Source organism: Nanorana parkeri, unplaced genomic scaffold (assembly GCF_000935625.1).
Source record: "Nanorana parkeri isolate BGI_ZX_2015 unplaced genomic scaffold, ASM93562v1 scaffold607, whole genome shotgun sequence".
NCBI lineage: Eukaryota > Metazoa > Chordata > Amphibia > Anura > Dicroglossidae > Nanorana > Nanorana parkeri.
In genome coordinates, this window is record NW_017306875.1 from 270,688 (window position 1) to 281,648 (window position 10,961).

Consider the following 10,961-nt stretch of genomic DNA (forward strand, 5'->3'; position numbering starts at 1 on the left):
AAAACCATTCTGTATTTTGAAAACAGTGCAGCAATAATTATTTAGTAGCTGCATCACCTTCAATTGATGATGTTTTATTATGTTTTGGCCATATTCTGTCCTTTTAATCTTAATTTTCATTTTCCTAAATCATGGGCTGTCTCCCTGTGGGCACCTGGTTTACACCTCTCCCCTAAATTCAATTGATTTCACAAAAAGTGTGGGGATATAAGGGTTTCTGGAGGGGTGTAAATGACCGTCCAAGAGAGATATGTTAAAAATATCAAAATGTATTTGTTTTAGATACTAATAAAAATAATACATTCATAAATCAAAACAAAACAAATCCCTGCAGAGGGTATGTTTGTATATTCACTGAGATAGTATATAGCTCTAAATATCCAATTTATATTTTATCCCCCCACTTTTTTTGTGAAATTAATTTTCATTTTATTTGGTATAATCAGCCTATTTTTTAATTTCTAAAAGTGTGTGACATTTGCTATTATAGAGAGGGTACTGTAAGTGACTTAGTATGTACAGTACATAAAGAGTTGTCTTATTAAAATATACTATATGCTCACTCTAATAGTTATTAGTTGCAGGTATTGGGAGTAGGTTGTGTGTTCAATCTGGATACAGGATGTGCCTGCTGCTATGAGCAACAGTGGACCGTTTGTAGAGGACTAGATGCTAATTCGTTGCTTGCAGTGGAAACGGATGTACTTGCTGTGATTATATAGTACTACACATGATATTCTGACACTATAAAGCTGACACACATGACCTAAAGTGGCAGGTACTATAGAACTGTGGACATATTCTTCATTTTAAGTTTGGAAAACTTTGGTCTTATGCTTATGACAACCAATGTACTAATGACAATCACATTTTAATCTCTACACAAGCCAGTAAATCTTCCATTTTAGGACAACACGATGGTTGTCCTAAGAATTTACTGCCTTGGGTGAATATTGTCATTGAAAACTTTCTGCTCTATTATATATATCTGTAATGTTCACTCTTCAAATCCTTTTAATTATTCTTAGGCATTGAATAGGCATACGCCATATACTTAAACATGTAAACCTATATGGCCCTTTCAGCCAATATCCAAAATATCATGGTATTTTGGGGGTACTTCTAGTTTCCAGCACTGTGGCATGACTTATAGTTCAGGAAAAGACTATTGGTATTTTGTGTTTGTATGGCTCTAACCTGATTGATTTTCTGCCAAGTACTTTGGCATATGGCAAAAACATAATGGTAAGGTGCCTGCTGCCAAAGTAACATTTTAAACTAGGAAAAAAAATGCATTAAAGTGACACTCAAATCAGGAGTTAAATCTAAAGGAAATCTCTGAATTTGTGCTGACACTGTTCTTTCTTCTGGAGAGTGGCTATTTGTGTTCCCCATGGTCTCTGTGTGTGTTGCACAGTAGCAAACGATCCAAGCTCGCCCTTGTGATAGACTACAATTTCAATACAAATTCATAAACTAAACATGAGATTGCATTAATCACTGGAGCAAACTTGGAGCGGTGGCTACTTTACAACACACACAGGGACCATGGAGAACAAATGTAGTCACCCTCCAGAAGGAAGGACAGCTTCAGCACAAATACAGAGGTTCTATAGCTGAGTGATACACGAGCTACACTTTTGTTAATAGTTAATGTACTTGCATATGTTTTTAAGATACAACTCCTGAGTTTTGTGTCACTAACATCTTCAGGATGGGTTCATGAAAATAATAAGCAAACTGCATCGGTCCATACATGCATTTTATTCCCCTTCAGCAGGAGAACTGCAGGAGCCACTGTGCCCAGTTGTACTTGCATGCAAATTGCAGTTCTGCAAGACTTCACCCCCTCCTACATCTCACATGTGTGTGTACTGAGACTTGAGAAGGGGGTTGGGGGGACTTCGTATTGGTTAAGTTAAACTGTGATTTGGGCTTCTTGGGGTGCTCAGGAAGTAATTTAAAAGTGAAAAAAATGTTCAAGAACTTTCTTCTATGCTGTTATATTGATGAGCTAATTTTAAAGACTGGTTTACTTGGTGCTGAATTCTTAAAGTGGCTATTTTTGTATTTCACAAAACCAATCCAAACTGTCATTAGTATTCATTAGTTAAGTCATTGCTTTCTTATATAACTGAATTTATTAAACTTCCACTACAGCTGTTTCCCTTCAGAACCAGTGTATATCTGATCAGAGCAAAAGTGTTACATATTTTTATAGAGTGAGCTAGAATTTTAGCACAACCATCCTCCTTCTGTGTAAAAAGGGACACACAGCCCTGCGTCAAATTCCATTTGGACTGTGGGTAAACCTGGAGCACTTGGAAAAACCCCAAACAAAATTAGTGAGAACATACAAACTTCATGTAAATAAAGGTGTAAGTAAGACCATGATCCCAGCAGTGCAAAGTAACAGTGCTATCACTGCAAGAGTTAACTGCTCGTTTTTGTCTAGAGCACCTTTGTGAAGGACTGTTACTTGCCTGATCCCCGCTCCTGCAGGCTCCAAAACTGGCGCCTGTAGCCTCCAGCCCTTTTGCTCCTGCAGTTGGAAGCCCACTGACGTAATTTTGCCAACTCAGGGCCCATAGCCCTGCGTTATGTGTTAGGATGCCAAGTGACAGCCCATAAGCCAGAGCGGAGGGATGAGACATGAGCGCCAACTATAGGGGAAGTGGGAATCAGGTAAGTAAACGTCCTTTTCCCATACTCAATACAAGAAGTTAACCCTTGCAGTACATCTGGGTTTTTTGGGTTTTTTTTTATCATGGAGACTTTGAAGTGAAAATGTTTTTAAGCAATTTCAAATGCTGATTAAATCACTTACAATTAAAACTCCTTGATGTTTAAAATGTCTAGCTTCCTGCAGAATGAGCAGGTCCCCTGAGCACTGGCCCTGGTATCCTGCCTGTTTTAGGGTAGCTCTTTTCCCTTGCAGGGTCCTATGGAGCCACTCTCGTGTGTTCTAGTAAGCTGTGTGTGTGTGTCTCCACAAACACACGGGCACAGCAAGACAATCTACTCGCCTCCCCTCTGCTCCTCCTTTCTCCAAGCTAGTAGATGGACAGCTGCTCTCCCTTGGGATCTTTTACTGGACAGGAAGTTGAGGGAAACCAAGCTGAGAGAGTTGGAACCAGCTGTTTGAACCATGGTGACTGTGGGAGCTTGAAATTATTTGCTGGCCAATGTATATTTGATCTGGATTCCTTATTGAAGACAAAGATAATAGGGTTATTCACAAAAGGGTGAGGTGTTCGGAGAAGGCAGGAGAAGTGAACAATCTAGGCCAAAATAGCTGATTTGGAAACATTCTCCAATTTATCTCACTTTCCTGTTCAGCTGTGTCAGGGGTAGCCAAACTCCGGCCCTCCCAGCTGTGGTGGAACTACAAATCCCATGATGCTTCTCTCTCCGGGAGTCATGTCTGTGGCTGTGAGAATCATGCAATGCCTCATGGGATTTGTAGTTCCACCACAGCTGGAGGGCCGGAGTTTGGCTACCCCTGAGCTATGTAGTCCTAGATTGTTCACTTCTCCTGCCTTCTCCAAACTCTTCACCTTTTTGAGAATAAACCTTTGAGAGTTTAATACTGCTTTAAGAAATGTTCTCTTTTTTTTCAAGATGCTTATGAAGATAACTAAGAGAACACCATATAGCCGTGTACTTTTTCATCCTAATATTACTTTTATCTTGTTAGTGGTTGCAATTTTGTATTCTGCAACAGCTTCAAAGTTTTAGAGAGGGTATGAAAAGCAGGCCTTTTCTGATCATGTAGCATGATTGTTACACGTGCCGTTTTTGCAAGGAGGAGGTGGAAAGATGTATTAAAATGTTTTGTTGCATGCCTACTTTGGTAATTTCTTGGGTCCTCGGTGAAAGCTGTAATCACTCAGAACTGCTTTTAAAACTCAATCTGTGAACATTAAGCAGCCTGGATTTTATAAAGCTTTCATTTCATGGTTTCAGAATAACTTTTGCACATCTTGCAGTGGCTGGCTCATATTTTAAAAGGCCTTGTCTGTATAGAATTTTTGCATTGGCAGATCACACGTATTTGAACCTAAGCAACAATGCAAATTCTTAATGTATTGCACCTCAAATCCGCTTACATGGATTTCCTTGATAAAATTGGATTAAAGGGACACTAAATTCTGGAGTTAAATCTTAAAAATACATTCAAGTACCTTAAAGGGGTTCTAAACCCTCCGTTTGTTTTGCCTTCCCTGGACAGTGTATTGTGAACTGAAGAGGCAGAGTTGGTGTGCAGTGATCTTGTTGCAATGACTCAGAGGAAGGGGGTCAGCTGCTTTATAATCCAATCCCAGTGTCAGACTGAGTTTCCTGTACAAACTACCAAAAAGGCCTACTTAAAGTTCATAAACCAAATTAAGAAAGCCATCAATGTGAGTCATGAAAATGTACAAACATATACATCTTCACTGCACTTCTACATTACCACAATAAATGCTAATCACTTACAAAGTGGATATGGGCTGTAACGTCTGTCAGATCAATGATGCTTCTAAAGAAATCAGATATAATATTTGAGCCTGTAATATTTGGACATGCTCTTTAACAAAATATCGGTGCTATATTAAAATGCATTAAAATCTTCAAAATAATAATACATCTAAAATTACACATTGCTAAAGACTGCCAGGCACCCATATATATCCTATATAACGTATTTTTCGCTCCATAAGACGCACATGACCATAAGACGCACCAAAGTTTAGAGGAAAAAAAAAACAAGAAACAATAAATTGTTCACACCAAATCCAGTGTGTTCCCACAGTGCGACCACCTGCACGGGAACGCATGGCACAGCAATGCCCACGGTGAAGTGCAATTGCAAAAAATAGTGCAAGCAATCGCACTGCTGTGCCATGCATTCCAGTGCGGGCGATCGCACTGTGGGAAAACACTAGATTTGGTGTGAACAAACCCTAAATATTGTGGGAAGATGAATTGTTTTAAATCACAAACACTGAAGTGACCTATGCAAAGCAGGAATACTTAATTAAAAACAATCACTTTCAACAATCACTTTCAATATTCAATGTTCATTCAAGTTGTTGCTCACCGTGAAAAAGGTTCTGAGAATTCTCTCTCTCTGAGTCACAGCTCTGCACTGCCCGCCTACACAGCTGGAGGAGGAGACGTCAGGTGACGCTGGCCCTGTAGGATCAGGATCCCGCGGTTGCCCTGTCTGTGCCTGAACCGGTGCCGTGGACTGGTGTCACCCTCCCGGCGGGTGTCATCCTGGTGAGGTCAGCGAACCCCCCCTCCTTTTGGAGGAAAAAAAGTGCGTCTTATGGAGCGAAAAATACGTTAATACTCAAATATCTCAAAGAATACTCAAAGAACTTATGGCATGTTCCCATCATTACAATGGAAAATACTTGATAACGTCCCACAAAATAGCCAAATATATAAAAAGACTTTGGGGCATAAATACAATTGTCACACATGAGAGAGGGCAGCAGGTGGGCCATGCGAACACTAAAAACTAATCCAAATGCACCTGTACCCTAAAGAGTAGTTATGTTCTCACTTTCTCATCACCTTTCTCTTACCAGGTTTGTTCCACTTTATTTCCACTTGTCCTCCTGAAGCTTGTAGCCTGTTTTTAAGCGGTAATGTGTGTTTGTGATTAGTGCTTAGAACTGCCATTTTTTGACACGTGCTTTCCTCAGTTCATTTGATAGTAATTAGAAATCTAAATTCTATTATGAAGTGGATAAACGAATATTAACTACAATTTGCAAGGATCAGGTAGTTAAATTTGACTGAAAGACTCTGGGTAAATGCAAGGAAAATAACATTAGGGACAAGGCAGCAATTCTGTGATATCTGTTCTAGCTTATTAACAGTCGGCACCTGTGTGCGAAGTATGAAAAGCTTCTGTGCTCTGCCGGTGCCCCAGCAGTTCTCAGACCTTGAGCTTAGTGCACAGAAGGGCTTTTACGTATTAATTGAAATAACCTATAGTCAGCTCTTAGATGTGAAGCTGGAGCTACGACTTGGCTGGTGACAGGTTTTCAGACTGTTACTGACAGGTGGGGAACGGTGCTGAGTACCTTATTCACATTTCCATGAGTCCTTGGCCAGATGGCACACACCACACTGCAGATGCTTTACATGTTAAACTGATTTATCTGGAAAGCACTCACTCTGTTGCCTTATGATGAATATTATTTTGTTGGGGGGTGAGTAAACACATTTAGAAACCCACTCAGGCATGTTTTGCTTTGCCAGTCAGGTCTGAGGCAGAATATTTTTCACACATTGTAAATTGACAGAATAATCGGCAGCTTAGCAAAGTGTCATGTAAATGTGTTTGCTCACAGAAAAGTAAAAGCTGACGGGTTTCATATTCAACATTAACATTTTATTTAAATATCAAGTCAGTTCTGAGAAATCTTTGCCATTTTTAACCAAACACAAAACCAGAGCACTGCACTATGTGCTAAAATGTAAAGCCAATCTGTTAAATTATTTTGAACAGGTAAAACTAAAAGTCTTGCTTGGGGACCAAGTACGGCATGATGTCTGCTCATAGCTTTATGCCATCTATGTAGCCAGCTAAAGACTTGATTTGACTGCCTTTAGAACCAATCCATGAGTGCTTTTCACTCACCTCATAGTTCTAGCCGACCTGTGACAATGAGACTGTCACAGGTCGGCTCAGTAGATCGGTAGGTGAGCGAACACATACCGGGTTCGCTTGCCTCTCGATCCTGTCACGGCTCTCTGCCGTGACAGGGGGAGGGGCTGGATTCCCCTCTCCCCGCTCCGATCTGCCAGCGCTGACTGGCGGAACAGACGGAGGGTGCAGGTACAAGCTGGCTCTGACTCTAGATAGGCAGAGCCAGCTGTCACGCAGCTGGGCGGATCACGTCATCCAAGTCGGGATCCGCTCCGGCTGCGGCGCCTCAGTATACCGCGAGCGTAGCTCGCGGTATACTGAGCTTAGGGTAACGGGAGGACGCTAGTTTGTGTCCTCCCGTTACCCTAAGGAGAACTATGGGGAAAAACACTGACCCCATAGTTCTCCTTTTTAATTTTTAAATCTTAACTGAACAAACTGAGGAGAGAAGCTGATTGGTTGCCACGGGCAACTGCTCCAGTTTTGATAAATACCCCCCTCAGTATTTTCTTTTCTGTACATGGCAATTGCGGGGCATCACATGGATACTAACTCCATAAGGACCCTTTCACTGCGAAAGGCCTTTTTTTTTCTTTTTTTGCACACATGATATAATCCACATATATTTTCTGAAAACCAACACCCTGTAGAATAGAATGGTGGCAGTTGTAAATTTGTATGTTGCACGACATTGTCACAAGTCTTTATCAAACCTACAAATTTAGTGAAAAATGCACTTAAGTAAATTTCAGTGTAGTACCCCCAAAACACAATAAAATACCAATTTTTTTGTTAAATATAAAAGCTGAGGTTACGACAAGTAAATAGATACCCAACATGTCCAAGTTAAAAATTGCCCTTGTCTGTGAAACGGCAACAAATTTCAGTGCCCCAAAAAAGTTCATAAAATGCACAAAACGTATATTTGTGTAAGTGTGCGCTTGCTGGGCAGGAGACTTAAAAAATATATATTTTTTAAACATTTATTTTATTCTAGATTATTTTTTTTTTTAATGTTTTACCTTTAATTGCTATTACATAGGGGCTTACAAGCCCCCCATGTGACAGCATACTGGTGGTGACAGGTCCTCTTTAAGGTTACACTGGGGCTCCAAAAGACCTTGGTGTCACCTTTCCACTTTAAATAAGCTATTGAAGTGCAGATCACACTTCAATTGCGTGACTTCAGTAGCAGAGCAATGACAGATCAGAGAACGGAAGTGATGTAATACTCCCGGTCCCATAGATCGGTGAACAGATGTTTGCCGTTTTCCTCCCCAGCTTCTCTCTGACTCACGAGATGTCGGTCCCAGGCCCTCAGGAGGGGCAGCGGAGCCCGGGAAACACGGCGAGGGTGTCGGGCAGGGGAGTGGGCACTTTACCGGCCCGTAGAAGCGATCTGGCAGCAGCTGAGATGCCAGAATCACTTCTGTTGTAAAGCCAACAGCCGGGCTTTACAATTGTATACTGAGTCCCAGTGGGTTTAAAAAGGCCCGCTGCCAAATACGTACTATGTATGTCACTGTTCACGAAAGGGTTAACGCAAACCTTTTTCTTTAACCCAAAAACATTTGGTAGCCTTTTCTAGAACTCCGTATTATGTCATGGAAATTAAGAGTTGTGTAACTATATAAAGAATATCCTCAAATTTGTCCTCACTGCAATAACTCATGTGCTTGTAACACTCATGTATTATTAGAAGATATCATTAAAGGACAAGTGCTGGTTCAGACCCATTTCCCTCAGTTAAAGCTGAGGTATGGAGCAGAGACACATTAATAGAGTTACAGTGGCAAGTCTTAGCCATTTATCTAGCTTATTGAGCTGTTCGCTCTGCCTGCAGAGAGATGGAGTGATTTCCACTCCAGAGCAGCATATGATCAGGGCCTATGAAGATTGTTTACTTACAGCATTTTCATCATTTCTAGCTCCTATTTGTCAGGGAGTAAGTGTGACAGACTCATCGCTCATAGATCTCGAAAGAAAAATAAACTTCAATTGGCTAGAGGAAATGTGACCTAAAATAATTGGTTATGTACAGCTGAAGATGTTGACTATCTGTGACTTTTCAGTTGATTGTATATGGCTTGGGTAATTGCTGAGTGATAAAACAAACCACTTCATAGGTCATGGGCATTTTTATTATAATAGGGTGATTGAGCAAAACACTCAGTACCGGTAGCAGCTAGTAGCTCTTTTTTTCCATTAAAACTCGGATAAGTCAAGATAAATTCTTTCTTTTGAGAATTACAGTGCATGCTCATTGGTTTTGGATAAAATAAAGCTTGACTGTGTTATTAGAAGTAGCATGCTGCCTGCTTATTGTTTAGAGTTCCTTTTTAGCTGTGCAGACCACCAATCAAGAAAAAGTGAAAATGGTTTCATGTTGCCTTATATACAGTATGGTGTACACGGATGGAAATCCTTGCTTAGCTTTCTCTCTAATATATTGTTCCTGGATTTATTCAGAAATTTCGCACTCGGAACACAGTGGATCACATACATGAAGCCGGGCCGCGTTCTGGGAAGGGAGGGGTCGTGTCGGTGCCATTCATGTCAATGCAGACACGCTCCCCGCATTGGAACGCGAGATGCCCTCCATTCCAGTGCAGTGCATTATGAAAAGATGGTGCATGCACTATTTTTCAGATCACACTGCACTGGAGCGGAGGGCATTCCAGTACCTCATGTTTCACTGCAGGCGATCACACTGCGGGCAGGCAGCGTATCTGTGGTGCCATTGACATGAATGGCACGACACGCCCCCTCCCTCCCTAGAACGGCACTTAATGCACTTAACCAAATGTGTTCTAGTACACTAAATGCTTCATCATTCTACCCCAGCAGCACTGAAAGGAAGAAACATACACCCATCTCTGGCATTACACACTCAAGTGAAACTGACCATGCCCAGTAAGCAAGCAAGATTTTGTAATATTTGAGATTCAATCAATCTGCTCCCCCTCTGTTCATCCCACCCATCTGTTAGATCGTCGATTGTTAAAAAGTTGAATGCTAGCAAAATCTTGCTTGCTTACTGGGTATGCTCAGCTACACCCGAGTGTCTAATGCCAGAGATAGGTGTATTTTATTCAGCACTGCTAAGGTAGAATATTGAGCTTGTAAATTATGCTAAATCTCCTCAGCATCTCCACCATGTCCACAAATCTGCTAACAGGTGGATGGAATGAACAGAAGGGGCTCATTAAATGGTGGGACATGTAGAGCACAGGATACTTTCCTTTACTCAATCTTCCACAGGAGCCTGAATGGTCAGTTATTGATAGTTTAAGCAGCCACCATTTTGGTTGATTTTAACAACCGAGCTAAGTTAGGCAGATCATGACAAAATGTTTGTTTGTGGAAAAATGGTATAGTGTTTATATTGCCGATTTAAAAGGTATGCTAGGCTCATTAGAAGATTGATTTTTTTTAAACAAAGGTTCAGTTTTCTTTTCGATATACGCTTTTTAGAAACACCTATATGGTCAACATATCTGTTTAGACACTGGAAATAAAGTTTAATATATCAGACACATTTTACTGGTTAAATAATAAAAAAAAGTATACAACTTCCTACATTAGATGCAGAGGAAAGATGTGGAGGAATGGGGGAATTGGTTATTAAAAATGTAAAACACAAAAAATTAAAATGATTCTCTTTATGAACCTAGGAAAGAATGCCCTTTTTGCCCCTTTACTTAGTTAGCCTTGGACACTTGAGTCTCATGTGGGAATCACATGTGCAGCAATGGAAAAACAGTTTTTTCTGAGGAAGAAAGTAGATGTACTTTAGACTTGTTGGTTTTGACAGAAACAGGGAAAATAACCTCCACTTTTGCAACATAAATATACTGTGTAATGTGATGTGTAATACCAGAAATGTCGGCCAACAGCCTCGACCTCAAAACCCGTAAGTTATGTCAGTATGATGGCTAGAAGTGATATTTGAGTAGAAGAGTGATAATAGCACAGTGTTGTGGTCTATAATATTTTTTAAACATCTCTGACATTGACTCTAAATAACACTCTCTCAAAAAGCAAAAATGTCTTCAATCTGGTTGGTTTTTTTAAAAAGAAAGAATAATAAATCCACATTCTGTTGTATTTTATCCTTGCTCACTGTAAATACTGTATGTGCTTTAGAACGTGTAGAAATAAAAAAAATCCCACTGCCTGATATTTAACCTCTTGCCGTCCGCCCGTAGTAAAAAAACGGATGGACAGCACTGCTGCGGGCACGCACGAGCAGAAAAGACACGACCATTGCACACACCCGTTACCAGGTGTTTCACATATAGGCGATCGGCGG

General features: G+C 40.6%; 1 protein-coding gene across 1 annotated transcript in view; it reads left to right on the top strand.

The window, feature by feature from the left end:
• The window catches only part of ARHGAP26 (Rho GTPase activating protein 26), a 389,295-nt gene that overhangs the window by 264,652 nt on the left and 113,682 nt on the right, over nucleotides 1–10,961 (top strand). The window lies entirely within an intron of this gene.